Source organism: Zalophus californianus, chromosome 8, assembly GCF_009762305.2.
Source record: "Zalophus californianus isolate mZalCal1 chromosome 8, mZalCal1.pri.v2, whole genome shotgun sequence".
NCBI classification, from domain to species: domain Eukaryota; kingdom Metazoa; phylum Chordata; class Mammalia; order Carnivora; family Otariidae; genus Zalophus; species Zalophus californianus.
In genome coordinates, this window is record NC_045602.1 from 34213652 (window position 1) to 34241207 (window position 27556).

Here is a 27556-nt window from a genome sequence, read left to right on the forward strand (position 1 = left end):
CTCAATGGAAAATTCCTTTACTAATCATTCATATCCAAGTATTACAGCAAGTCGTCTGAAGCCAGGAATATGTAAAACGCCATAGTGTATCACTGATGTGGATAACTTTATAAAAAAATAAGATCTTTCAAATAAAGTAAAATCTTTATACTACTGTGCAATATGGGAAAAGATTATGAAAATTTTTCATATCACACAGATGCACATTGTTTATATTATGATAGAGTACTAAAAGGTCTTGTTAAACCTGAAGAGGTATTTGACATTTGATTTTTATGAAAGAGAAAGAATTACAAATTTGGTTTTTCTGTGATTTCAAGTGGCCATGTTATGTTACCCAGCAGGTAAATTAGATACAATAAACACACTTAATCTGTTCCTTCAACATAACAGAAACATTTTAATCATTACTTAGAAAAAAACAAAAACTTATTAATCTCCACTTCTATTAAGAATGGAGTAAAATCCTTCCAGAATAATTCCCCCTCATAAAACAACTATAAAATGTGTATATAACACAAAAATTAGCAACCTGGGGGCTGCTAGCAACCTGGAGGTGTCTGGGTGGCTCAGTCAGTTAAGCGTCTGCCTTCAGCTCAGGTCATGATCCCAGGGTCCTGGGATCGAGCCCCGCACTGGGTTCCCTGCTCAGTGGGAAGCCTGTTTCTCCCTCTCCCACTCCCCCTGCTTGTGTTCCCTCTCTTGCTGTGTCTCTCTCTGTCAAAGAAATAAATCAAATCTTAAAAAAAAAAAAAATTAGCAACCTGAAGAAACTGTTTGGGGAGGAACGTCACATAAAGTGAATTCCATTTTCCTGGCTTTAAACCTGAGGCCAATTGCATTAGGTACAACATGCAAGTGGGCAAGTGTGTTAATGAAAAAAACTGCAGTTGGAGAAATCACGGTCACAGAGGAGAATGGAGGAATCAAAGTAAACCAAAGTGAAGGGATCCCCAAGTTCTGTATACCCATGTCTCTGACTGATCCTGGAACCACTCATGTAAGAAATAGATTCAAAGCAGCTCAGCTAAAGACCAAAACAGCTAAACTTAGACTGGAGCTACTGACTAAAACACAGTTTGCAGTGATAACTGCCTGGTAAAACAAAAGAAATAATACTCATTGGAGATAAATAACAGAATCTGCTTTCTTCACAACTTAATTTTCTCAGCGTTCAGGCTATGACAGAAAATTACCCAACATACCAATAACCAGGAAAATAAAACACATTCTAATGAGTAATTACCTGAGAAAATTATCTGAGATCAATGTCAAGATGAATCAGTGTTGGAACAAGGAGACAAAGATTTTAAAACTAGTTTTGATAATTTTCCTCAATTAAAAAAACAAAACAGGGGTGCCTGGGTGGCTCAGTCAGTTAAACGTCTGCCTTCGGCTCAGGTCATGATCCCAGGGTCCTGGGATCGAGCCCCACATAGGTCTCCCTGCTCAGCAGAGAGCCTACTTCTCCCTTTCCCTCTGCCTGCCCCTCTGCCTACCTGTGCTCTCTGTCTCTCTGTCAAATAAATAAATAAAAAAATCTTTAAAAAAAAAAAACAGTAAATGTATACTTGCAAAGAATAAAAAAATCATAAATCTTGGCAGAGAAAAATAATGGTTAAAAAACTAAATGAAATTCTCAAGGACTGAAAAACATAGTATCTGAAATTTAAAATTTCTTACATGGACTGAACTTTTTAAGGTAAATGACAGAAGAAAGAGTAAGTTAACCTGAATACAGATCAATACAAATCATTCAATATAAAAAACAAAGAGGAAAAGATAGAAAAATGTAAACAGAACCTCAGGGCCTATTTGATAATATCAAACAATCCAACAAATGTGTAATAGAGCCCTAAAAGGTAAAGAAAGAGAGAATGGCACAAAAAATACATACTTCACAAAATAATACCAAAAATTTCCTAAATTTGAGAAAAGAAAAAAATTTTGATATAAACTCTCAATAACTATTAAGAAGACTAAATAAATAAACCATACTGAGTCACATCATGGTCAAACTATTGAATATGAAAGATAAAGAACAAAGTCTAAAAGTGGCAAGAAACACACACGTATGCAAACACATGTACACACACACACATTACATACAGGCAAAAACAGTCCTGATTAAGGGCCAAATTCTCATCAGAAACTTGGAGGCAAAGAGAGTGGAACATATTTAAAATTCTGAAGGAATTCAGAGCTGGATGTGGCTTTTTGTCTATTTCAAGACCTAAAAGAATCAAGAAAAAAATCAGTGTTGGATGTTGTTGCAGTTTGACTTCTGAAATAAAAGCACACTGCCTGCATTTCAGTTCTAAGTCTATGTATAAAAAAGCATGTATACAATACATTGGGCTGTTTTAGTAAAAAACTGTATTATTAATGCATTAAGAAATTTAGTTAATATTCTTCATGCATACAGCGCTAGATGACAGAGGTATAACAGTTGTAGGCAAGGTTGCACAATCTTAGAAGTTTTCCATTATTTTCTGCTCACTCTTCTTTCTCCCAGTCTCAGGAAAGCCCAAAAGACAGATATTTACTTTTTGGACTGAAGGAACCTAAGAAGTTACATAGCTGCTCCCAGAGTTACTATCTTAAAAACCTGTATTTCTTTGTCTGGAATACCTTATTTTATCCTCTGACATAGAAATTTCAGGCATTAGTGCTAGAGGGAAGAAGTCTGAGAATAGAAAATGGCCACTGAAATTACTCCATGCAAACCATTGCATTTTCCACAAACATAAGAAAATAAATGTTCAAAAACATCAAAAGAATGATGCAATATTGAAATACTAGAATGTATTTTAACAAGCACATTTAATTACTAGTATTGTCTATCATTAACTAATTCAGTGCACTAACAGTTTAGTGCCTTACATACATCCTTACATATACACATTTGTCTTGGAAACGTCAACAGTTGAAAATAATGCTAATCAAACAAAGACATACTCAGGATGAAAAAATATGTTTGAATCTCAGGTGAGTGCTGCTAGCATTTAAAAAATAGTTGCATAACGGCCTTTAACTTGTAGCAGTTATAAACCAAATAATCATTTAAATGCTTAAGCTCTTTTTGATTTATCTGTTTCCAAATACCCACAAGGCCAGAACTATGGGAAGCAGCCAAGGAGAGCAGAATGTCTCTGTCAAAAGGAGAGAGGGTACTTTCCACAGATATAAATTTGCAGACTGAATAGATCAGTATAGAACATTTCCTTCTGATTGTCCTTTTTATTTTCTTTCTGCTAATTTGCAAAGGCTCTCTGCTTTATGGTTAGAATGATTTCTAAGATATCCTCGGCTACTAAGAAGTATAAAAACAAGGGATTCTGCTCTTTGTTCGTCAAAGATGTTTTGTTGATTAACATAAGCAGCCTACATGTGACCATCAGTTTCCAGATTTTCTTCAGAAGTTCTTGGGATTGCTGGAGGTATCATAATTCCAGACTTCAAGTTATATCACAAAGTTGTAGTAACCAAAACAGTATGGGACTGACACAAAAATAGACACAGAGATCAATGGAACAGAATAGAAAGCCCAGAAATAAACCCACAATTTTGTGGTCAATTAATCTTTGACAAAGGAGGCAAGAATATGCAGTGGGAAAGGGAAAAAGACAGTCTCTTCAACAAATGGTGTTGGGAAAATGGGACAGCTACATGCAAAAGAATGGAACTGGACCGCCTTCTTATACCATATACAAAAATAAACTCAGATGGATTAAGGACGTAAATGTGAGACCTGAAACCATAAAAATCCTAGAAGAGAGCACAGGCAGTAATTTACCTGTCCTCGGCCTAACAACATCTTTTAGATGTGTCTCCTGAGGCAAGGGAAACAAATGCAGAAATAAACTATTGGGACTACATTAAAATAAAAAGCTTCTGCACAGCAAAGGAAACAACCAACACAACTAAAAGACAACTCACTGAATGGGAGAAGATACTGCAAATGACCTACCTAATAAAGGGTTAGTATCCAAAATGCATAAGGAATTTATATAACTAAATACCAAAATACCCCCAAGTAATCCAGTTAAAAATGGGCAGAAGACATGAACAAACATTTCCTCAAAGAAGACATAAAGATGGCCAAAAGACACATGAAAAGATGCTCAACAACACGGAAATGCAAATCAAAACCACCATGAGATATCACCTCACACACGCCAAAATGGCTAAAATAAAAAATTCAAAAAACAACAAGTGTTGGTGAGAATATGGAGGAAAAAGAACCCTCACATATTGTTGGTGGGAATGCAGACTGATGTAGCCACTGCGGAAAACAGTATGGAGGTTCATCAAAAAATTAAAAATAGAACTATCATATGATCCAGTAATTCCACTGCTGGGTATTTACCCTAAAATTCTGAAAACACTAATTCAAAGAGATACATGCATCCCCATGTTTACTGCAGCATTATTTACGAAAGCCAAACTATGGACGCAGTCCAATATCCATCAATAGATGAATAAAGAAGAGGTGGTATATATACAAAATGGAGTATTATTGAGACATTTAAAAAAGTGAAATCTTGCCATTTGCATCTAGACAGTATAATGCTATGTGAAATAAGCCAGAGAAAGACAAATACCATACATTTCACTCATATGTAGGATTTAAGAAACAAAACAAATGAACAAAGAAAAAATAAGAGACAAACCAAAAAACCAATTCTTAACTATAGAAAACAAACTGATGATTACCAGAGGGGAGGTGGGTGGGGCGTGGGAGAAATAGATAAAGGGAAGAAGAGGGCACTTATCTTGATGAGCAGTGAGTAATATATGGAATTGCTGAATCACTACATTGTACACCTGAAACTAATATAACACTGTATATTAAATACACTAGAATTAAAATTAGAAAAAAGAAATCCTTGGGTTGTAATTGGATTTTCTCATTTTCTTTGAGTTGCAGGAATGTACTTTGATGTCATGTAGAATGGCTAAGGAACTTCCTCCTTTGGTAAGAGGGTTCCAAAAAGTTGTTTCCTAAAAAAAAAAAAATTACACTAAATATTGATATTAAGAACTAAAGAGACGGAGAGAAATTGGAGGAAGGTGGTCAAAAGACACACAGTTTTAAGGTGAATAAGCACTAGGGATGTGATACACGACATTATGACTAGATCTAACACTAATAAGAAAGTCATTAAGAGAGTAAATCTTATGAGTTCTCATCACAAGGAGAATTTTTTTCTTTTTTCTTTCAGTCTTTCTTTTTATTGTATCTATCTGAAAAGATGGATGTTAGTTGAACCTATTGTGGTAATCATTTTATTTTATTTTTTTGGTTTCTTTTTTTTTTTAAAGATTTTATTGATTTATTTGACAGAGAGAGACACAGCGAGAGAGGGAACACAAGCAGGGGGAGTGGGAGAGGGAGAAGCAGGCTTCCCGCAGAGCAGGGACCCCGATGCGGGGCTCGATCCCAGGACCCCAGGATCGTGACCCGAGCCGAAGGCAGATGCCCAACGACTGAGCCACCCAGGTGCCCCATCATTTTAAAATATATGTAAATCAAACCATCACGCTGTATGCCTTAAACTTATATAATGATGTATGTCAATTATTTCTCTATAAAACTGAAAAACATTTAAAAAAAAAAAAGAACTAAAGGGAAGTATACATTTATATAGGCCAAAGGCTCAGGCAAACATTTCAGGTCTTGACATTACTGTTTGACTTTTGGGACAGAGCCACAGTGCGTCCACTTCAAGCTCTCTCTACCTCAAACTCATCCTTGGATGTGGCTATACATAATTCATGTCAGTCCTCACCTAACAATAAGTAGCACATATGCAGCATGAAAATTTCTTCAAGAGTGCAATATTCAGGAATACTGGTTAGGAGGTAGAGCCTGGAAAATTAGTAATCACATTTCAGATTACTAGCACCTAAAACTCAATTCTGGAAAGAAACTTGTCTTCTTACAGTTTATAGTCTCTATACAATATAACCTCATTTATATCATTTGCTCTGTTGTTTTTCTGTGGTGTGCCCTTGAAACTTTGAAATTATCAAAAGTGTAGTTTTAGAAGAAGTGTCGATTATTATATTGTATATTATTTATGATGACAATGTATGCCGGTATACATTAAGAATTATTCCCAAAAGGGCTTTACACTTTATGAATAAAAGCTTTTCAGATCTTCTGCCCATTCAGCCTTTATAAAAGCGCTATGATATACACAAGACAGATCCTATTATCTCCATTTCACTGCTGTGAAGCGGACTCGAAGAAGGGTTCACTGACTCAAGTTCCTCTAACCTAACAGGAAGTGGGACAAGAACTAAAACTCATCTTGTTCTTCTGATTCAAATTCCAGGGAATATTAAGAAAATATACTGGGCTCTAGAGTTGGATGGATTTTGCTGGAAACCTAAATCTACCATGTACCGCTTAAGAATAAATCTACAGTTACTACTTGAGACAAAGTTCCGTGATTTCTCTCTGAAACTCAGACTTATCATCTAAAACAGGAGGATTAAAAAAGATTTTCCTTGCAGAATTGTTGACAGGAGCCAATGAGGATTCAATTTGCAAATTGCCTGAAACAAAATTTTTACTCAGTGAGCAGAGCTATCATCGTCCCCACGGTTGTTGTCATGTCACCATCATCGTCACCATCAACATCAAAAGACACTGACATAACAAATAACCATACCTTTCATTCTTTCTGGCTGGAATTATTCTCTCCCATTAAGCCATGAACTCCAAGGTAGAAACAGTCTTGAAGCCTTTTCTATACTCCCTAGAATTTAGCATAACACATAGCAGTATTTAATATTATAGAAAGACTAAATCTAAATTATATGATTTGATAAAGCAGTGAGTGTATTAGCTAAGCTTTTCTCTAACATATTTAATGTTATACCATGATTACATTTTTGTAGTTGTTAAAAGAATTTTAATTTATCTTATTACTTTCCTTGGAGTTTTAAATTGATGGTCTTAGAGATAAATATTCTTGAATTTCAAATGGTCTGATGTCATAACTAACTCACTTCTGTGAAGTTAATATTTAAAGAAAAATCTCCAGACATTTTTCATTGCACTTAGGACAATGAAGATTTGTCATCTTAATTAGAATTTGTTTTCCTTTAGTATTCCATCACAAATACAAGTACTCAAATGTAAAGTTATTCAAATGTAAGTAGTCTTACTGTTAATTCTCCACTAAAGTTCTTCATATTGGCCTTTTCTTTCCCTTTTCAATAAATGCTATACAATTCAAATATGGCAAGTTTTTAAACACTTCAAAACATTTATGTTATCTCTCCCAAATGTGGTAAGTTTTTTTTAAAGTAAACTTTTCTCCTAAAAATTCAACACGTTCCAAAATCATCTTTTGTCACCTATAATGTTCCATACTATACTCGATGCTGAGAATAAGGAAATAAATAAAACCTCAGCCTTCCCATCAAGAAGCTGATTATAATGAGAAGTAAGGAAGTTAATACACCAAACACAAGTATGCCAAGGTTAAAGGAGAGAGAAAGTACAGTTAATTCATCCACAGTCTTGGGGGTAAGAAGGGAGTGTCACCCAGGAGGAGAGATGCATAGCAAGCCTTTCCAGAAGCAACACTCTGACTTTAGTAAGCCTTAGAGTAAATGAGTACACCATATAATGAAAGAGTAAAAAGACTTTTCAGACAACGGGATTACAGGTACATAGGCCCAAAGGCAAGGGAGAAGCTGATGCCATCAAGTAGTACTTGAAACTGAAAAACTTCAAGGAGAGGAAGGGATCTAAAATAACAGAGTTTAAACTTTATCTTGAAGATGATGTGAAGATAACACCAGCTAGAACCCAAGACCTGACCTTTACTGCCCACCTGCTTGTACTCACTGACCTTTGTCCTACATTTTTCCTTAAGCTCTTCTTTCCAGCTTGTTTCTTAACTCAGGCAAATAGAAAGGGAAACCAACCCTCAAGCAATAATGACTGTCCTGATAGGACCTCCAGCCAACTGAGACTACCCAGACCAGTTTGGACGTAAACCCCCAACTCACACCTGTGCAGAAGGACCATGGAGTGACCTTCAGAATGACTGACAATTACCTTTACCTCATTATAATACTGAAATCTCAGCCCAAAGAGGAATACAAGCTTCATTTACATAACACAGAATGTAGGCAATAGGAATGTTTCCTTAAGATGCATGAGTGACCTTATGCCTGCCTCTACATAAGGTGACAAGAATCCCCTTTTTAAATATTCATCCTAACCCTAAATAAAAGGAACCTATTCATCCTTGCTCAGGGAGTCACAGCTTTGGGAGTTATCCCCCATGATCTCATTTGCTGCAAATAAAGTTTACTTTGTGAGACAACTCTACCTGGTGTATCTGAATCAGCAAGGAGCAAACTTAACATTGGTTCCTTTAAAAGATACTGAGGGAGTTTTAAACAAACAATTGTCATAATCACATTCATGTCAGAGAAAAATGATTCTGAAAACAGTGTTGAGAATGGATTGGAGGAGAGCATCACTACAAAAAGAGAGAACAAGAAGAAAACTAGTCAGAGCATGGAATAAGAATGAGACTGGTTATGGAATACAATTCAAATGTATATTTCCGTAAAGTCCTTGGGCATTGCAGTAAATGCCTGACATCTGCATCTCCAGAAAAGAGAAAAACAGCCCTGATTTTTAACACTTGTTGATTTCCATTCTATAAATATTCCCACCGTGGCCAATTTGAAGCTACCAACATGTATCTGAATGCAGAGTTGGGAAGATATGTGCAGAAGCACACAGACACACATACACACACACACACATACAATTTTCATTTCTTAAAGGTGTCATTTGTAGCACAAATGTTTTTAATTTAGATAAAGACCAATTAATTGATTCCTTCCTTTTGTTGCTTTGGCTTTTGGTGTCATATATAAGAAATCACTGCCTTATCCAATGTCATAAAGATTTATACTTATGTTTTCTTCTAAAAGTTTTATCATTTTAGGTCTTACATTCAAGTCTTTGGTCCATCTTGAGTTAATTTTTTTAAAATGGTGGGAGGTAAGTGTCCAAATTCATTCCTTTGCATATGGAATGAATTGGCTATCCAATTTCTTAGCAGTTTCATAAGAGGGTTTTTGGTTTTGGTTTCTGTTTTATAAAGAGGAGAGAGACCTGCATCATCATATTTTTATGCTGAGGAGAAATATGCTATGGAGAGTAAGAGGTTAAGAATGCATCTTCAATTAATGGAAAGTTCTAGAACTGAAAAACAAGTGATGGAGTGAGCCACAAAAAAACACCTCCTCCACAAAAATAGAAGAAAGCAAGAAGCAGGGAGGGTACAATTAATATTTTAGTAGTGACCGTCTTAAAGTTAGGCAAATTCCTACTTGATGGACTATTCACGCCAGGAGCCAGATCATCTCATACTAAGCCAAAGTTTTAAACAGTAAGGTTTTTAAATGGCCACTGAGAAGATCATTAGGGAGCTTTCTCGGAATTCACAGAAATTATGAGACAGATTTCGGGTCACATGAAGTTGTAATCTAGGTATGTATAAGGCATCAATAGGCACAGTAGTATTTGTTCGTGTCTGTGCACTCAGCAGTGGAAGGATATATGTAAGAATACGGATATTTGTGGGTTTTGTTTGTTTAGTTTTTTTGTTTTTTCTTACTCCCAGTGTCTTTTTATTTTTCCAGCTTATTGAGATATAATTGGCACATAACATTAAAGTTTAAGGTATACAATGCTTTGATTTGATACTCTTATGTATACTGCAAAATAATTACCACAGTAGCTTTAGCTAACAACTCCATCAGGTCACATAATTACCATTTCTTTTTTGTGGTGAGAATATTTAAGATCTACTCTCTTAGCAACTTTCAAGTATATAAGACAGTATTATTTAACCATAATCACCATCCTATGCACTAGATCCCAAGAACTTACTCATCTTATAACTGGAAGTTTGTACCCTGTGGCCAACATCGCCCCACTTTCCCCACACCCCAGCCTCTGGCAACCACCATTCTAATATCTCTTCCAATTAGTTCAGCTTTGTAGGATTCCATATATAAGTGCGATCATACACGATTTGTCTATCTCTGTCAGACATTTCATTGTTTTACCCGGATTCTCCGGTAAGTTATAAGCTTTTATACTCCTGATTTTAAGATTCTTTGTATCTGAGTTTTGACAATTTTGTTATAAAGTGTCATGGAAAGGATCTCTTTAAGTTGACTTTGTTTAGTGACCTAAACTTCATGAACTTGGATATCTAAATCACTCCCCCAGATTTGAGAAGTTCTCAGTCATTTCTTTCAAAATGCTTTCTCATCCCCTCTCTCACTGTTCCCTTTCTGGAACTTAACTGATTCACAAACTGATCCTTTTGATGGCATCCCAAAAACTACATAGGCTTTAATTCACTCTTTTTTCTTTGTTCTCCCCTAACTGGGTAATTTCAAAGTGCCTACTTTTAATCTCACTGAAACTCTGTTCTGCAAACCAGTCTGCTGTTGATGCTATCTACTGCATTTTTTTCATTCCATTCATTGCATTCCCTAGCTCCAGAATTTGTTTCTTTCTTATTATTTCTCTTTGTTGAATTTCTCATCTGGTTGTGTATTATTTTCCTAATTTCATTTACTTTTGTTTTCTTGTGGCTCGTTGAGTTTCCTTAAAACAGTTCTATTGAATCCTTTATCTGATAAATCAGAGATCTCCATGTATTTGGGTTTGGTTAGCAGAAGATAACTGTGATCCTTTGGTGTCATCTTTTGTCCTTGATTTTTCATGTTCCTTAAAATTTTGTGTTGCTATCTTCATATTCGAAGTCGTAACCACCTCCTTCAGTTCTAATAATTGACCACTCCCAATGTCTCCAAATTCACTTTTTTTTTTTTTTTTTTTTTTTTGCTCCTAACAGAGCAGAGCGCTGGAACTTCTCTGGAAATCTAAACTACCACAAAGGCTTTTATTTTCTAAGTCATTGTTTCCAGGGCCAAGAGGGATCTTGGCCAAGAGGGGCTGAAGCCAGTACATTGGCCACTGCAAGGTCCACAGCGAGGGCTGAGGTTTAACTTATGACCCAGTGCACAGATCAGTGAGACTCATCCTGGGTCCCTTGGAGTATGATACTGGATCATGAGCCCCCTCAAAGACATTCTTAACCATGGATGGATGCCGAATTTTTGTTGTTGAGGATGGGAACAAAAACAAGGGATGTCTTATGCCACTAGTATCACTGGATATCATCAGTGATACTGGTATCACTTGTCTTGATTGACTAAAATAATTGTCTTGATTGACTAAAATAGTTACAGGAGCCTTCTTTGGATATACAGAATGACTCAAGATTTGTATTACAGCAATGCTGTATCAAGCAGCACTTGAGAGCAGTGGCTCTCAGAGTAGCGTCAACAAGCACCTGAACTTGACAGAAATGGAAACTTTCAGGCCCCACCGCAGACCTACTCAATGAGAGACTCTGGGAGTGGGGCCCAGCACTCTATTCGGCAAGCCCTCCATGTGACTCCAGAATATGGAGTTGGACTGAAACAAAGTTGGGTTCTCCGTGCACTAATATTGAAAGGGGACAAGGGGGTTGAGAGAACAGGCAATTAGACAACTGAGATGGTAAATCCCGAGTGTCTTAGCTGGAAAGTGAAGAACAAAAGGATTACAATAGTTGGAGAAACTAAAGGAGAACAGGAGTCAACGTGAGATAGATACACGGGTCTACTGGAAGTAAAGGCGTGAGACATCACTCACCATTCTCCATTTTTGAGAGTCCAAACTCACTTTTCTCCTGGTGTCTTACAGAGTCTCAGCATCAAGGCTTTAGCTAGAAAGGATTGTTGAGCTTATTTTGTAAACAAGATCAAAATCCTATCAATGGGAGTAATAGCAAAGTTCCACCCATGATTGCATTCTGCCCATCCTTTACTTTGCTTCCCAAGATATATAGTGAGATGAACACAACAGTTCAGCCCCAGTAGATTTACTAGGGGTATCTATAATTTCATTTTTATTTAAATATTAACCTCTGGTTACAATTAACCAACAGCTGTTCGCTAAGTAAATATTTAATAAGAATATTTACAACAGTCATACTGATGAACTAGGCTTCCCATGGTGTTAAATCACATGAGGCACTGGTCCACATCAAATGATGATTAAACAGTAGGTAAAAAGTGACTTTATTATTGGTTTGTTTTCTTCAGTTCTACTCAAAAAAGCATGAATTTCAATATCATTATTTCATATAATTTGTTTTATCAGAAGATACTCACAAATGAGACAGGAATCATTTGATTTCGAACCAACTTAAAGTGGAAATCATTGTTTGATCCAGGGACACCAATGAGTATGTCTTCAAGCTGAAGGATAAATTAAACAATAAGATCTTTGTAGCCTAATTTCACCTGAGAGAACATAATTTAAAATAAGTTTATAACAATGTTGACAACTTACATGAAAGAACACAAGAGTTGTAGTCTATCGTTGCTAAATTTATTTTTAAATTATTTTTCACTGTCATTGGAGAGGCCAGACAGATGTTAGTGGCAGAAAATTTACTTTTTGTCCTATTTGAATGTTCTAACATCATATCTCATGGTCCACAGTGAAATGAGAAATTAGGTAACCTAGTGATTCTGAAAAGATCTAATCAAACTGAAAGAAGTATTATCTGGAATCCAGTAAGGAAAAATAAACCATTTATCTAAACTATGTCTAGTTGGTAGAAACAGAATTCAAAATGTCAAAACATACCCACAAGACATTTTTAAGTGAGCTAATGGCTGAAAACTGAGGGTTTTGCACTTTATTTATATGAGCTATTCCTGGAAGGGAGTAGATCTCATCAGGAAACAAGCAGTAATGATTAGGGAAGATTTCAGGTTCGGTTACTAATTTGACTCAGTTTGATATAACCTGGCACAAAGCCACTCTCGGGAGTCAGCAAGACAGAAACACTATCCCATAATATCATAGATATTTATTTTACACAAGAACACATTTGTCACATTTCAGGAAATGTAGCCTTAAACTATAATTTATTTTGTCATCACTTCATAATCTTAAATCTTTGCTGTATTTCGGTTAATCACACTTGAACTCAGTGAGGTAAAAACTAATTCTTCCTCCTCTCATTGCTTTCAAACAAAATCTGACTCTTGTCTCCCATTCTTAAAAATATTGCCAGAAAAATTATCTAAAACTTAAAAATTAGGCAAAAAGGTAGACAGTATATCCCTTCAATGTTGTATAGACGCAAAAACCACTCGGGTATTATCTAAGAGTATGATCTTTATTCATTTCACTGTTTATACCTGATTTAAATTCCAAGAAACAATGAAGTTACTTGTAAATGTGTAGTTTTTTTGTATATGAGCAAGGTAAATAATTCCACTCTAATAAAACATATAACCTTAATGGGTTTGTTATAACCGGAGCTCCTAATGGCTCTGTTAGACATTTATCAGTTTTGTATCTAACCCAGCAATCTTATCCTGCTATCAACACACTAGCTTCTAAAATGTTCTTTGAATCAGTAAAACATCTTACTGGTTCCTTCATTAATAAGTTAGATAAAAACTTTCACATTCTAAATTTGCTTAGAGTTATGATTTTACCTTTTTGAAAGTTATACTTTTAACAGCACCTTGGGTGAAATGCATAGCTCTATGGTCACTATCAGACAGAAAATCCTCAATCTAGTCTAGATTAAAACTATAATCTCTCCATTTAATTTAAATCTCCTCACTATCATCTCATCACTACTCAGGCCACAGTCTAAGACTTAAAGTGGGAAGAGGGGTTGGTCTGCATTTTATTCTTGCTTTTCCCTGAATGAATTTTGTCCTCAGTAGTGTCAGAAATTGAGAGAAAGAAAGGAAAATGGTAGCCCTCTGTCCCTATTTAACTGTCTCTACTATAGTCTTTGGGGTGGTAACATTGTGTGGCAGGCATACAAATACTAGTGCTCCCAATGGTATCATGTTTGAGTTCTATAAGAAGTATCATGGGTAGGGCCTCGCACGGCTCAGGCCCCTCACGTGGGAGATACACTCTGGCTTGATATCTTCTTATTCCATTCCTGAACATTATACCTCAGTTACACATCCTGCTTTATCCTTACACAAAATACCTCTGAGCAGAGTACCAAAATTATGGCTCACACCCCTTGGACATGGGAAACTCATACATCTGTGCCCCCCACTAATCTATTTTCCATTGCTCAGACAGACTTGACAGATTAAGTCTATCTATAACCAGGGTGGAAGTGCCAGTCTCCCCTTTCACAGACTCCCAATCTTGAAAAGTGATTCTTTTAGAGCCCTCTTCTTTTGGTTTGTGTGGTAGGCAGTATCATGCCTCTTCCCAAGATGTACACAACCGAATCCCAAGAACCTGCGACCATGTTACATTACATGGCAAAGGAGAATGAAGGCTGCAGATGCAATTAAGGTTGCTAATCAGCTGACCTTAAAATTGGGAGATTATCCTGGATTATCTGCAATCACATGGATCTGTGAAAGCAGAGGGAGGCAGAAGAGTCAAAGTCAGAGTGTTATGATGTGAGACAGTCTCAACCTATGCTATTGGCTTTGAAGATGAGGAAGGGGCCCATGAACCATGGAATGTGGGCAGCCTATAGTAGCTGGAATACAGGCAAGGAAATGGATTCTCTCCTAGAGCCTCCAGAAAGGAATGCAGTCCTGCTGACACCTTAATCTTAGCCAGTGAGGCCCATTTCAGACTTCTGAACTACAGAACTATAAGATAATAAATCTGTGTTGTTTTAAGCCACTAAGTTTGTGGTAATATGTTACAGCAGTGGTAGGAAACTAACACAACTTAAACAGGCTTGAAGAGTCCACTATTCATCGTCCCTTCCTGTCCTCACAGTCTGATATCCAAAGATGCTCAAATTCTTAGCCTTCTGCTTACATAGGTAGTGGGAGAGAGGGGAACTGAGGCATATAGGATTCCCCCACTCCTCGAAAGTGTGAAAGAGATGCATCAAGCTCCATAGTGTCTCTTTGGAATGTGGAACCCATTGTTTCAGCTTTGGGAATTCAACTGCAATCTTAAGATGACAGGAAGGGATCTATCTAGCTAGACTCAACATAGGAGAAAGAGGAATGTGGTCTAAAAACCTGTTGCTAAGATGCCTTTTAAGTGTCAACATCTCATCTTGGGTACTTGCTTAAAATACTGATTAATGTACCTTATTCCAAACTTATCTTGTCAGTATCTCTGAGGATGAAAGCCCAAAACACATGTTCTATACCTCCCAACACTCAAACCCTGTCATACAGGATTACATGCTTTCACCTCATTTCTCACTATTATAGAAACCTAGAAGCCTACAACAAGCAGAGCTTTCATTTTTACAGCTAGAAGGTATCTGCACCATATTTGACAAATCAAGAACCTGAGAACTAGACAGGATAAATGATTTGACTAAAGACACAACACTTGACTGGACAAAGTAGGGGCTAGACAACAGATCCTGTGCCTTCTGCTCCCACACCCTTTACTCTTATTTGAGGTCGCCTCTCTTGAAATCAAAAGGGAATACTGCCTTTTAGAAGAAAATGTATTTATTATAGGCTTGTTTCATTTCCACAGTAGCTCCTTTTTAATTATTCGTGTTTCAATGAATATGTCATTATAATCCTATACCAACTGTGAGATTTGTAAGTACTTATTCCTCAACATTTCCTAGCCAAACAATTACATGGGCTCTGTTCTCTTTTGGGGTCTGATGTTTTATTGTTCTGTTAATGGGGAGCATACCGAGCTGTCCTCCATATACAATATGTGGTAAGAGTCAACTAATCTCAGAGTTCTGTTTCTGCCATGGAGAACGCTTTACATGTCAATAGTCACCACTGAATTTACTGTTAAAAGAAGTTAAAAGGTTTGCTTTGATCCTGAAGTCTGTCATTAAAACTCCTGCCAATTGGCAAAAACTTGAAAGGTTTGCTTCTCAGCACTGAGCGCTAGGAAAGTTTCGTCAATTAGACTTGGCTTGATTTTTTTTTTCCTCAGGATGAGTTTTCTACTTTGAAAGACTCCCCAGAAGAATGAATTAATAAGATGTCAAGGAAAGGAAAATTCAGATCTGAAGTGAACATGGACAAAGGTATCATTATATATAAAAGGGGCAGAAAGCCTGCCCTAGCTCTGCAGCCCAGCACTCAGACACCAAGCCTGATTTTTCCAAAAAGAGCAATGTCGTTAGCACTTAAAAACAGACCTAACCGCTAAAACCATCTCAACCTACTTCCTTCCTCTTTATCCTTTCTTCTTGCATGTGGTGTGCAAACCAAATACAAGTCATATTTCCATTAGCTTTAATACTCATCGAGAAGAACACCATCCCACTATGCCTCCCTGTGGCACTCTCCTCAGAAATCAAACACCCATTCCGGCTGCCAGGGGATCTCATGACTCCGCATTAACCTCAAGCAGGACTGAGATTTGCAGGAAACATCCAGCCTTGGTTTAGGGCTCTTTGTGTTTCCACAGCCCTCTTCCCTGGTAGTCTGGATAAGTCTTTTTTTACAATTTTCTGTTGTAGAAACAGGAAAACTTTCTCAGCTGTGCTATATACAATAAACAAAAAAGTCCATGAATAGGAAAATGGAATCATTAACTGCGTATATCATAATACATTTTGTATATGTTTATATATAATATGTTATACTCATAAGTAGCATATGTTATAATATGATTGGGTCTGAACATGGTGCCACGGTTTTTCCAGTTTACTCTAATGAGGCTATTTTGGTGAACTATAAAAATAAAGCTAAAGAGGCATGTTCCAAATACAATGCCTTCTCCCCAACATGCCTTATGTGCACATTAGTTCAATCACTTTTCTTCTACCATTACATCGAATCAGTCACCAAATCCTCTTGTTTCCAACCTTTCAAGATGTCTCAACTTTGCTTTCTTTCTCTTAAGCTTTGTTACGCAACTACACACTAACAAATACCTGATTGCGGCAGACACCTAATCTGTCTTCACTATTTTGAATCTCAGTCTTCACCACCACCCACGGCAGATGAATACAGTTAAGATACTAGATAAAAACAAGTGTCCCTTCTCTGCCAATGCCACAAGAGAACGTACAAAGATTTGATATTATCTGACCCCACTGTAGCTAAACTTTTCTTCTAGCTCGTTCTACTGGTGCTCAGATCTTTCATGCATGCTTCCCATTGTGCCTACGTTCAAGTTCTTTGCTGAAAACGTCAAACACTCATATCTACTAAACAGGTCATCATTAGCCTTAAAATTCAAGAGATTCTATGAAACTTTCTTTAAACATTTCTCATCTACTCTCTTTACTGAAATCCAATTTTAGTTACAATAAATAAGTTCCATTAATATTCTATTTTCTTTTTTTAAGATTTATTTATTTGAGAGAGAGATAGAAATAGAGAGAGTGAAAATTGGTGGGGGGAGAAGCAGAGGGAGAGGGAGAGAGAGTCTTGAGCAGACTGCGCTGAACAATCTCATTACCCTCAGATCACTACCTGAGCCGAAACCAAGAGCAGACGTTTAATCATCTGCGCCACCCAGGCACCCTGAACATTGCATTTTCTTATACTTGTCTCATTTATATTTGTTGGGCCCTAATTTCTAAGACTTTTGAGATTTTAAGTACAAGAACTTTACTTGGGAACTTCACATTTTATTGGATTTATCCTTCCATTTTAAACAACTGAAAACACTGGGGAAAATACTGGAAATAACAGTTCTCAGGCACTGGAAAATAAACAGCACAGGACTATGATCCCTGAGAAAAGGAAAACAAATGAGGTGTGCCCTAAGATTGCCCCAACTGATTGCCTAGAAGAAGTCTGTAGACTGTAGCATAAAGAGGGGGAAGCCAAACAGAACTTGGCAATTTCCCTGAGTTGAGGGAACAGACTAGAGAATTTGTGGAGGCCAAGGCAGCTAGGATCAATATGATAAAGTATCAGACAGAAATGAGCTAACCAGAAAAGCTCAGGAGATCTTCAGTGTTCTTTTCAAGCCCTCAGTGGAGTAGTGATCAGCTCATGTTTGTGAAAAAATGACTCAAAGCCAGAGAAAGGACCACCACATACATATAGACAGAACACAACCCAGAAAAGTAATTAAAAATGCATCAGACCTAAATGTGAGAGCCAACACTGTAAAACTTAGTAGAAGACCTAAGTGATCTTGGGAAAGGCAAAGGTTTCTTAAATAAAACACAGAAACTACAAACTATATGGGGAAAAGATCAACAAATCACACTTCATCAAATTTACGGACCTTTATACTTTACAAAACACTGTTAAAAAACAAAAAGAAAAGCCACATGCTGGGAGAATACAGTTGGAAAACATATTTTATGAAAGATCTGTATCAAAAATATATAAAGAAGTCACAAATTCCTAAATGTTTATAGCAGCTATAGAAATGTCAAAAACTTGAAATAACCCAAGTGTTCATCACCTGGAGATTGGTTAAACAAACTGTGATACATCTTTACAATGGAATATTCCTATTAAAAAAAAAAAAAAGCTGATAGATGCAACAACATGACAAGTCTACCCCAAAGGCTACCTACTCCTTTCTGGTTTTCCTCTCTTTACGTGTTTTCCCCTTCTCACGTATTTTGCCATTTTTGATGTTGTTCCATAGGTCTCTGAGGTTCTTTCATTCTTCAGTTTGTTTTCTCCCTATTCTTCACAGTATATAATTTCTATTGATAAATCCTCAAGCTCACTGACTTAGTCTACCATTTCATATTTGCTACTGAGTCCATATCGTGATCTTTTTTACTCGGGGATTGTACTTTAAAACTCTAGGATCCTCCTCCCTTTTTTCAGTCTCTATTCCTTTACTGAGATTCATTTTTTGTTGAGTAATTCTTAATTACGTTCTCTTTAAATTCTACAAACAAGGCTTTCTCTAATTCTTTGGATATATTTAAAATAGCTACCTTGAAACTTTTCTATAATGAATCCAACATCTCAGCACATTCAAAGTCAGTTTCTATTGTCTCATTACTTTCCCGATTATGTCACGCTTTCCTGTTTCCTTACGTTTTATATTTTGCTTTTGCTCTTGCTGTTGTTAAAACTGTACATTTAGACAATATATTGCAGCTGCTCTGGATTTTTATTTTTCCCCTGAGGGTTTTTATTGTTTTATTTTTTTAATTTATTTAACATGCCTGGACATAATCTACAGAATCTGTCACACTCTTGGCATGTGTTTGCTGAGGACTCTCAACATTTTTTAAAAAAATTCTTGTTTTTATTTTTTTAGCCTAACTTCCTAAAGGTCACCCATGTGTCCTTTTAACATAGTGGTCAGTTAATAATTGCTATAAGGTTGTGCTCAAAAACTTTGATCTAGTAAGGCTCCAAGGCTTGGCTGGTTAAATTATGTGTGGGGTGGAAAACAAATTCAAAGTTCAGGCAGTTTTCAAATTTGACCAGGCCTTTCCCTTCTGCTGGCTTAGTGGGATCTCCCCTACATGTGCATACAGGTTTCCAGTCATCCAGTGTGGAGAATTTGGACTTTCATATTTCGGCTGTGTGTGTAGCACCCAAAGCAGTGAGGGATATGTGAAAAACTTGTGTGGTCCTTCCCCGTCTCTTCCATTTTCAGGATTTCTTCTATTTGATTTCTGGCAAGTCTGCCACACTTAGGGTTCCCACAAAGGACTGCAATCTAAGGCTAGCAAAGTGGCAGTCTTTTCTACTCCTCCACAAAGTGTGATACTTTTGCTGACCTTGTCACTCGGTGTGTGTTTTTTGCAAATCAAGTCATCCCCCTCCAAGCAGCAAAGGTTCTGGTTTTCAGGTCCAGCCCTACCTGGTAGAAATACTATGTTGTCAAGCTGGACAGGGGAATAGAAGAAGGAAGCATTTATCCTTTAGCTCTTGCTTTTCATAGGTCCAGGGTGATTCCACCAGTGTTACTTCCTTTTTTCCCCACACTTCCTGGGTGCACATGTATGCATGCTAGTGTGTTCAATGGGCAAGAAAGGAGAAACCCACCTCACAAATCCAAGAAAGGTATGGAGGAACCTGTATTAAGCCAGCTGAAACCTATGCCAACTGGTCACCAGAGCAATGGCAAGAAGAAAAGGTAGAACTTGAAAGATGTGAAATGCTGAACAAGAGGATTCTGATACAAAGACATCGTGAAAACTTAAATAGGGTAATATACCTTATTCTTGGGTAGGAATACTAAATATAAAGATTTTAGGGTTTTTTCCCAAAGGCATCCATAAATTCACATAAAATTCCATAAAACCTCACAGCATTCTTTGACAAGCTGATTTTTAAAAAATTTACAAGAAAAAAACATCACCAAAGAATTCTGATTCTGAATTCTCTGAAGAATTCTGAACTCTCCTGAAGAAAAACAAGAGATTGGGAATACTATTCTATAGGCATAACAAAAAACAAAACGCCATTAGGCAACTGGCATAAGGAGAGATAAATAACAGAACAAAATTAATAAGAGCTCAAAAGCAGACCCATCCATATAGAAGTTATAATAGAATTTATTTACAACATAATTAACACTACAAATCAACTGGAAAAACATAGTGTTCTCAATAAATGGTGCTGAGACAGTAAATTTTCCATATGGAAGTAACATAATAAGATTTTATATCACATCATAAACAAATTTCAAATGAATTAGGACTCAAAGAAAAAATAAAAATCAGTTATAAGTCATTAAAGGAAATATATGGTTGGTAATGACATAAGGACAGACTGATTAAACTGGATTAAAAAATAACACTAATGATATATACCATGAAAAAGTACATATACATTCATTACATTAAAATAAGGAGTCCTGTTCATTAAAAGACACTATAATGAAAGTGAAAATCCATGCAACAAACTGGAAGAACTTTAAAACAAAATAACATATAAATCGCCAAAAGACTAATACCCTGAATTCTAAAGTGATTTCACAAATCATAAGAAAAAGACAAACAACCCAATAGAAAAATCATCAAAAGAGATGAAGGAAGCAGAAGCAATCCATTATATTGATTTAATCCACTAATAGATTTGGATTCAGAGTTTGGAAAACAGTACTCTAGACTAGATGACTCAGAGATTTGAAGAATTAGTGTCAACCGAAATATACTGTCTCTACAATACATTGTTCACTTGCAAAAGAATGCCAGAATATGTACAGCATTCCACAAATAATCATTTTTTTTAAGTTTCAAAAGTCACAACATTGATAAATGGGTATTTAAAAATTCCAACAAAGTATGTAATAAAATATTCAACCCTTGCTTCATTCCTCCCTGCCTGTCCCGCCTCTCTGGAAGTAGTTTTTGTATATATCCTAGACTATGCGTGTGTCTCTGTTTCTTAAATCTTTTCCTACACTTTTACAAACACATGTATGTATAATATTAAAATTATTGTATCATAATTATCTGTTACATTATTTTTTCACTTAATTATTACAAATATCTTCCAACCCTAGCACGCCTACTGATTTCATCAAATCTACGGCGCTTGAGAGTCTTGAATTTTATACAAAAAAGTGTCAGCACAAGATTGACCCAGTTGTATCACTTTTTAAAGAAAGTGATTATTTTATTGTAGCTACATTTCAAAGCTTTAGGCAGATCTATCTAATATCTTTGTCGGGAATATTTGATGCATATGTTCCATTCAATTCTGCAATAATCTAGAACACAGGTTTTCCAAAGCTGGGAAATTTTCAAATCGTACTTGGAGACAAAGAGGGCATTTTCTAGGCGAATTTAATTTTTTTTAATAGCTATTCAAATGAAATTCAAAGATACATATTTCTTCACAGAGGTGATAAAAAAATATATTGCCTAGAGTGAAAATTTGTGAATCAGGAGCTAAGCCATGTGTGAAAACACATTACAGAGGCAACTTGATGAATATCTGAATTACTGACAACTATGTTGAACTATCAGCTTAAAATACACACTTGCTTTCAGATGAATAAAGAATCATCTTTTTATACATACATGTGAAAACAAACTGAAGCAAGTGGTGTCTATTTCCATAACTTAGTTTCTCTTCAGAAGAAAACCAACCCGTTCACGATCAACCAGAAAGAGTATAGCAGTTGTTGTTGGCTTATCAGAGTAAATGACTGGCCTAGCTTTTCTTATAAATTTGAATATTTCACTTTTTGCAACTTTCTGAAAATCAGCAGTCCAACTTATCTATCTATGCTGACTTTAACACTGCTCCCTGATGCTTCCTGCAGTTCAAATTCAGCTCATACATAATGAAAGGAATTTAGACCTGGATGGGGTGAAGAATTGTAAATGCTTCAACTGCCTCTCCCTTTCCTTTCTCTTGACAGATGTGGATCATGGCAGCTGAATACAGATGTGGCTTTAAATCCTTCTCAACACAGTACGTCAGGAGGTCCCTAAAGATCCATCAGAGTTGACGTACAAGATAAATTCTACTGGCCATTCCTGAAGATCTGCTGTCAAGTGACATTCTGACTTTAGGCAAGTCTCTCTTTTGTGTCTCATTTTTTCAGAGAACAATGTAACTAATTATATCTATCTCGTAGGACTGTTGTGAGGAAGACATGAAATAAATTGCAAGGAATAGCCCAATTTGTTATACAACAATTGATCAACATTTGTTGAGTGAATCCATAGAAACATAAAAAATGGTACTTGAATTTAAAAAAAAAATTTAAACTTAAAACTTGAGGATATAGTAGTTTTAGGACCTCTTCCTCACTTTTTTTTAAACTTTTAATTATGGTAAAATACATGTAACATATAATTCACCACCTTCACCATTTTAAGTATACAGCTCGGTAGAGTTAAGTATATTCACATTGTCGTGCAACTAATTTCTGGGACTTCTTCATCTTGCAAAATTGAAACTCTGTATTCTTTAAACAGCAAAACCCCATTAGCCCATCCTCCCAGCTTCTGACAACCACCATTCTATTTTCTGTTTCTATGAATTTAACTACCCTAGAGGCCTCATTTAATTGGAATCATACAGCTTTTGGGTTTTTTGAACCTGGCTTATTTTAGCTAATATAACGTCCTCAGTTCATTCATGTTGTAGCATGTGGCAGAATTTTCTTCCTTTTTAAGGCTGAATAATATTCTACTGTATGTATACAGAATATTTTGTTTATTCATTTATCAGTTGATAAACACTTGGGTTGCTTATACCTGTGGGCTATTATGAATAATGCTGCTATGAACATGCATGTACAAATACCTCTTTGAGATTCAGTTTTAAATTCTTTTGGATATATACCTGAAAGTGGAATTACTGAATCATACGTTAATCCCATTTTTAACTTCTGAAGAACTGCCACACCATTTTCTGGATCATATGGTAAGAGTACATTTAATTTTGTAGGAAACTGCCAAAGTGTCTTCTAAACATTTTACATTCCCACCAGCAGTGAATGAAAGTTTCTATTGTTCCACATCCCTGCCAACATTTGGTGTTGATAGTATTCTGGATTTGGCCATTGTAATAGATGTATAGTGGTTATCTCATTGTTTCAACTTCTGTTTCCCAGATAACATGCAGATGTGCTTATTTGCCATCTGCATATCTTCTTTGGTAAAAAGTCCATTAAGGTCGTTGGCCCATTTTTTAATCAGATTGTTTCTTTTCTTAATGTTGAGTTTAAGAGTTCTTTGTATATTTTAGACAACAATCCTTTATCAGATGGATCTTTTACAAATATTTTCTCCTAGTCTGTGGTTTGTCTTCTCATTCTTTTGACACTGTCTTTCATAGGACATTTTTAAATTTGAATGAAGTCCAGCTTATCCATTATTTCTTTCATGGATCCAACCTTTGGTGTTGTATCTAAAAAGCCATCTCCATACCCAAGGTCATCTAGGTTTTCTCCTCTGTTATCTCCTAGGAGTTTTATAGTTTTGCATTTTCATTTAGGTCAGGGATTTAGGATTTCACTTTGTATCATAAATTTCAAAAGCAAAAACAAAACAAAAGCAATGGCTGTTTGTTCCTCATCTTGGATAAGAAATTAGCCGAATTTTTCTGAAATCCTAAAGGCAAAAAAATATGCATTTGAATTTTTGTATGGCCGATTTTCAAAAAATCAGATACTGTATAAAGTTCAACTATTGGAAAGATTTGTCCTCTTTCCTCAGGCCTCTGTCATTTTTCTTATTCTTGTATCTCAGAGCTTTATAATATGACACATTAATGTAACTAAATGCTAGCTGCAACTTTTCATAAAAGGATTGGAAGGAAACGTAGAAGTTCAAGAGGTGTTGTCAATTCAGAGAAATCATTACCCTTGGAAGAATGATGTGAAAATATTTTAACCTAAAATAGAAGGAATAAGAAACACAAGGCAACCTCTTTACTGACTAAAATCTAAAAGCCAAACATCCTCAATGAGGGACATAGTTAAAGTAAAATATTTATGTGTGTTATGATGAACTCTAATTTGTTACTAAATGTTGGATTTGATTTTCCTTTGTGCTTTGTCATTATATATTAGCATTGTCTTCTATGCATTATTTATGGCCAGGACCTATCTTTGTATCACCTGTATGATTAAAGTATTAAAGAGAAAGGACATGATAGATCATGGCAATTTAACATTATGCTTAAGTATCAGATTACCAGGCCTGAAAGAATCCTACAAAGATTAATTTCCCCAGAAGTGTTCTTATTTGATTTGTAAAATAAGTTCTTCAGTCACAAGAAAATTGGGTAGAGACAAAGAAAAGGCCAATACTTAGCTCTGGATCTTTTACCTGCCAGCCAAATCTAATTATCTTATTCTAACATGAAAACATTAATGAAGAACCTCTGTTTAGTGGTATCACTGCTGTGTCTGCTCCTTTGTAGATAACAAGGGCAACAACTACAAGAAGGACCAAGTTTTGGCACAAGAACTGGGGAGAGGCAAAATAGAGCTCTGGAAAGATAAAGATCTTCACAACTTGAAATCGTATATATAATATGAATCTCTCATACCTAACTTCGTCCAAGGAATAAGAAGGAATATATGATGACACAAGCTAAGTTTCCTCTTAGCCTAGAAACTTTAGAAATCAGAGGAAAGTACAGATAAATGCTAAGATTTTCGGCGCTTTTCTGATAATTCTATTTCCCAGGGCTCCAAACAACTGTGGTGTGCACAACCATCACATATTAGCACAAATGGAGACGGTACATTGGGACGGGGGAAGAGAACAAAATAACCTCCTCAGAAAAACACTCTGATTGACAATCCCAAGAGGCAGAAAGCCTATAGAATCAGTGAAGATCATGGGTGTCCCAAACTAGTCATCTGATTTTCAAGAGGGACCATAATAAATCAGAGCTATTAAATAAGGTACAGTTCCTGTCAGCCACCTCATGGATAGGATCAGGGGCAACTATAACACTGCCATTTTTTTTAAATGACCTGAGTACATTATGTTAACCTATTCTAGCCCCTGACTCTCACAGTAAAGGTTGGTCCTGTCTGAGTCCTCCTTCTCATTCCAACTCCATATCAGGGATGGGTGAAGATAGCTCTTACTTGGCCCAGCATCAGCTTTAGTAGAATGTGAGGGCTGAGGAAGAAGTGGGAGACTCTACAGATGTGTGGGGGCAGCGGGAGAATAAGAGAAAGACTGGGAAGGGTTAGGGAGTTGGAAAAAACCTTTAAAATCCTGTTTTTAAAAAATTTCCTACCCTTAGTTGACCCCTAACTGGGAAAAAGAAAAGATAATATGTTTCCTTTTTCTTTCATATTTTGTTTACTGTTTTGTAAACACTTTAATTAACAGGTTGGGGATGAGTAGAATCAGGGTGAAGACTAACAATATCATTATTCCAAGGCTCAGCCCTCTTTTGCTAGAATGATGCAATTTTAGTCCTATCTGATTTTCTCCTTTGGCTTTAAGTGGATATATCAGAACCAGCTGCCATTTTTTATACTGCAGTGGTACTAATTCATCAGCCCACCCATGACTTAGGCTACCTAGAACCTCCCTCAATGGCATTACTTAGCAGATGCTTGGCTCAATACTGAAACTGAATAGCCAGAAGTCACTTACCTGTCCTTGCAGTGCAAATCTGAAAATGTACATTTCTTTTCCCTCACCTGACAGATGAAATGCTTTCCAGGACTCAAGCATGGCTGTCCACCATACTGGGGTTGGCACCTCTTTTCAATTTCTGGTATCCTGCCCACACTCAGGAGAGTACTCAAACATCTCCTTCCCTTCTATGACACAGAATGTCCTAGAACCCCAAGCAGGCCACTCCTGGGAACCCTGCTCTCTCCTGGAGACTAATCTTCTCCCTTTCTCTTCCAGTCTTTCAGTGTTCTCTGAATGCCACTAACAACCTCAATTTCATTTCAATTCAATGAACTAATGTTACTATTATTGTTTGAGGTTAGGGTCATCGGTCATCCCTTTTGTAGGTCCCCAGTACTTAATTTGATCTTCTTAAAATGTTTGTAGAGCAACTGAGCTGCTAATATTAATATCCTTTTATAGATTTGAAAACTGAAGCATCAAAAGACCAAATGACCTGGGCAAAGCATATCACATGGTTTACAAAATGAGACAGCCAATGAATGGATGAGTACATAAGTGAATGGATGACTTGCCCAAAGTGGCAGAGACAACTAGATCTTAGATTCCCTAGCACTTAGCCCAGTCACCTTCCTTTCATATGCAGAATTAAAATCTCTTGACCAAATATGAGTTGCATATGATATCTCAAATGTGCAAATAAAAAAAAAAATAAAGAATTAGTACAGCAGCACTATTAAGTTAATAAAATGCTTTATCATTATATCCCCAATATCTTTTAATTATTATATAGCACCCACTGGGCAGGTATTAGCTCCATTTTAGAACAAAAAGCTGAGGCCCAGAGAAGGTAAGGATCGCCTAAGTGAACACAGCTAATTGGTGACAGAGCCGAAATTTGAACACAGATCTAATTTCAGGTCCTGTGCTTTTTTAGTAAATGAAATCAAAGCTAAAACCTTCTCAACTTTCACCTCCAAAACAGAACACTTGTTTTGTGGCTAAAAGAATACTGAAATGCCTCAAGTAACTTTGAATCCTTTGGAAAATTGGGAATACATACCTTCACCACGATAGTCATATTGATCCCCCTTGTGGTCCTTTGTGCTCCCATCCTACAGGCATTGTTGCTGGATAAGCCAGTTCAAAAAGTTATCATTAAAATGTAAAATCTAATAGCTAGCAAGACTCCAAATCTCCCTGGGATATTCAGTCACATTACTGAAGTCTACTGGAAACGTGACACTAATGACAAAAAGGAACTTTATAGCTCCTATTTTCCTTTGCTGACATTACAAATGTAAAATCTCTCATTTCCCTAAAAGTTCATCTACTTCATCTATGCTGCTGAGGCTACATATTCATATTTAGTATCTCTCTGGCAGCAGGAAAGATTCTGGCAGACACCAATGGGCCTGTTAGTCGTAGACAGGGAGAACTTATTCCAGGACAGAGAAGACACTTCTTATATCCCCACG

At 36.4% G+C, this 27556-nt stretch overlaps 1 long non-coding RNA gene across 2 annotated transcripts in view; it reads right to left on the reverse strand.

Moving 5' to 3' along the window:
* Positions 1-27309, reverse strand: part of LOC113938728 — a 168299-nt gene extending 140990 nt beyond the window's left edge. Inside the window, exons 1-3 of one of the 2 annotated variants that reach the window (XR_003524950.1) lie at positions 27142-27309; positions 12283-12369; positions 11760-11834 (exon numbers count right to left, since the gene is read on the reverse strand). This is a non-coding gene — a long non-coding RNA (uncharacterized LOC113938728). Of the gene's footprint in view, positions 1-11759; positions 11835-12282; positions 12370-27141 lie in introns of those variants that run through there. The other variant, XR_003524951.1, reaches the window with a different exon arrangement.
* Positions 27310-27556: the final 247 nt, after the last annotated feature.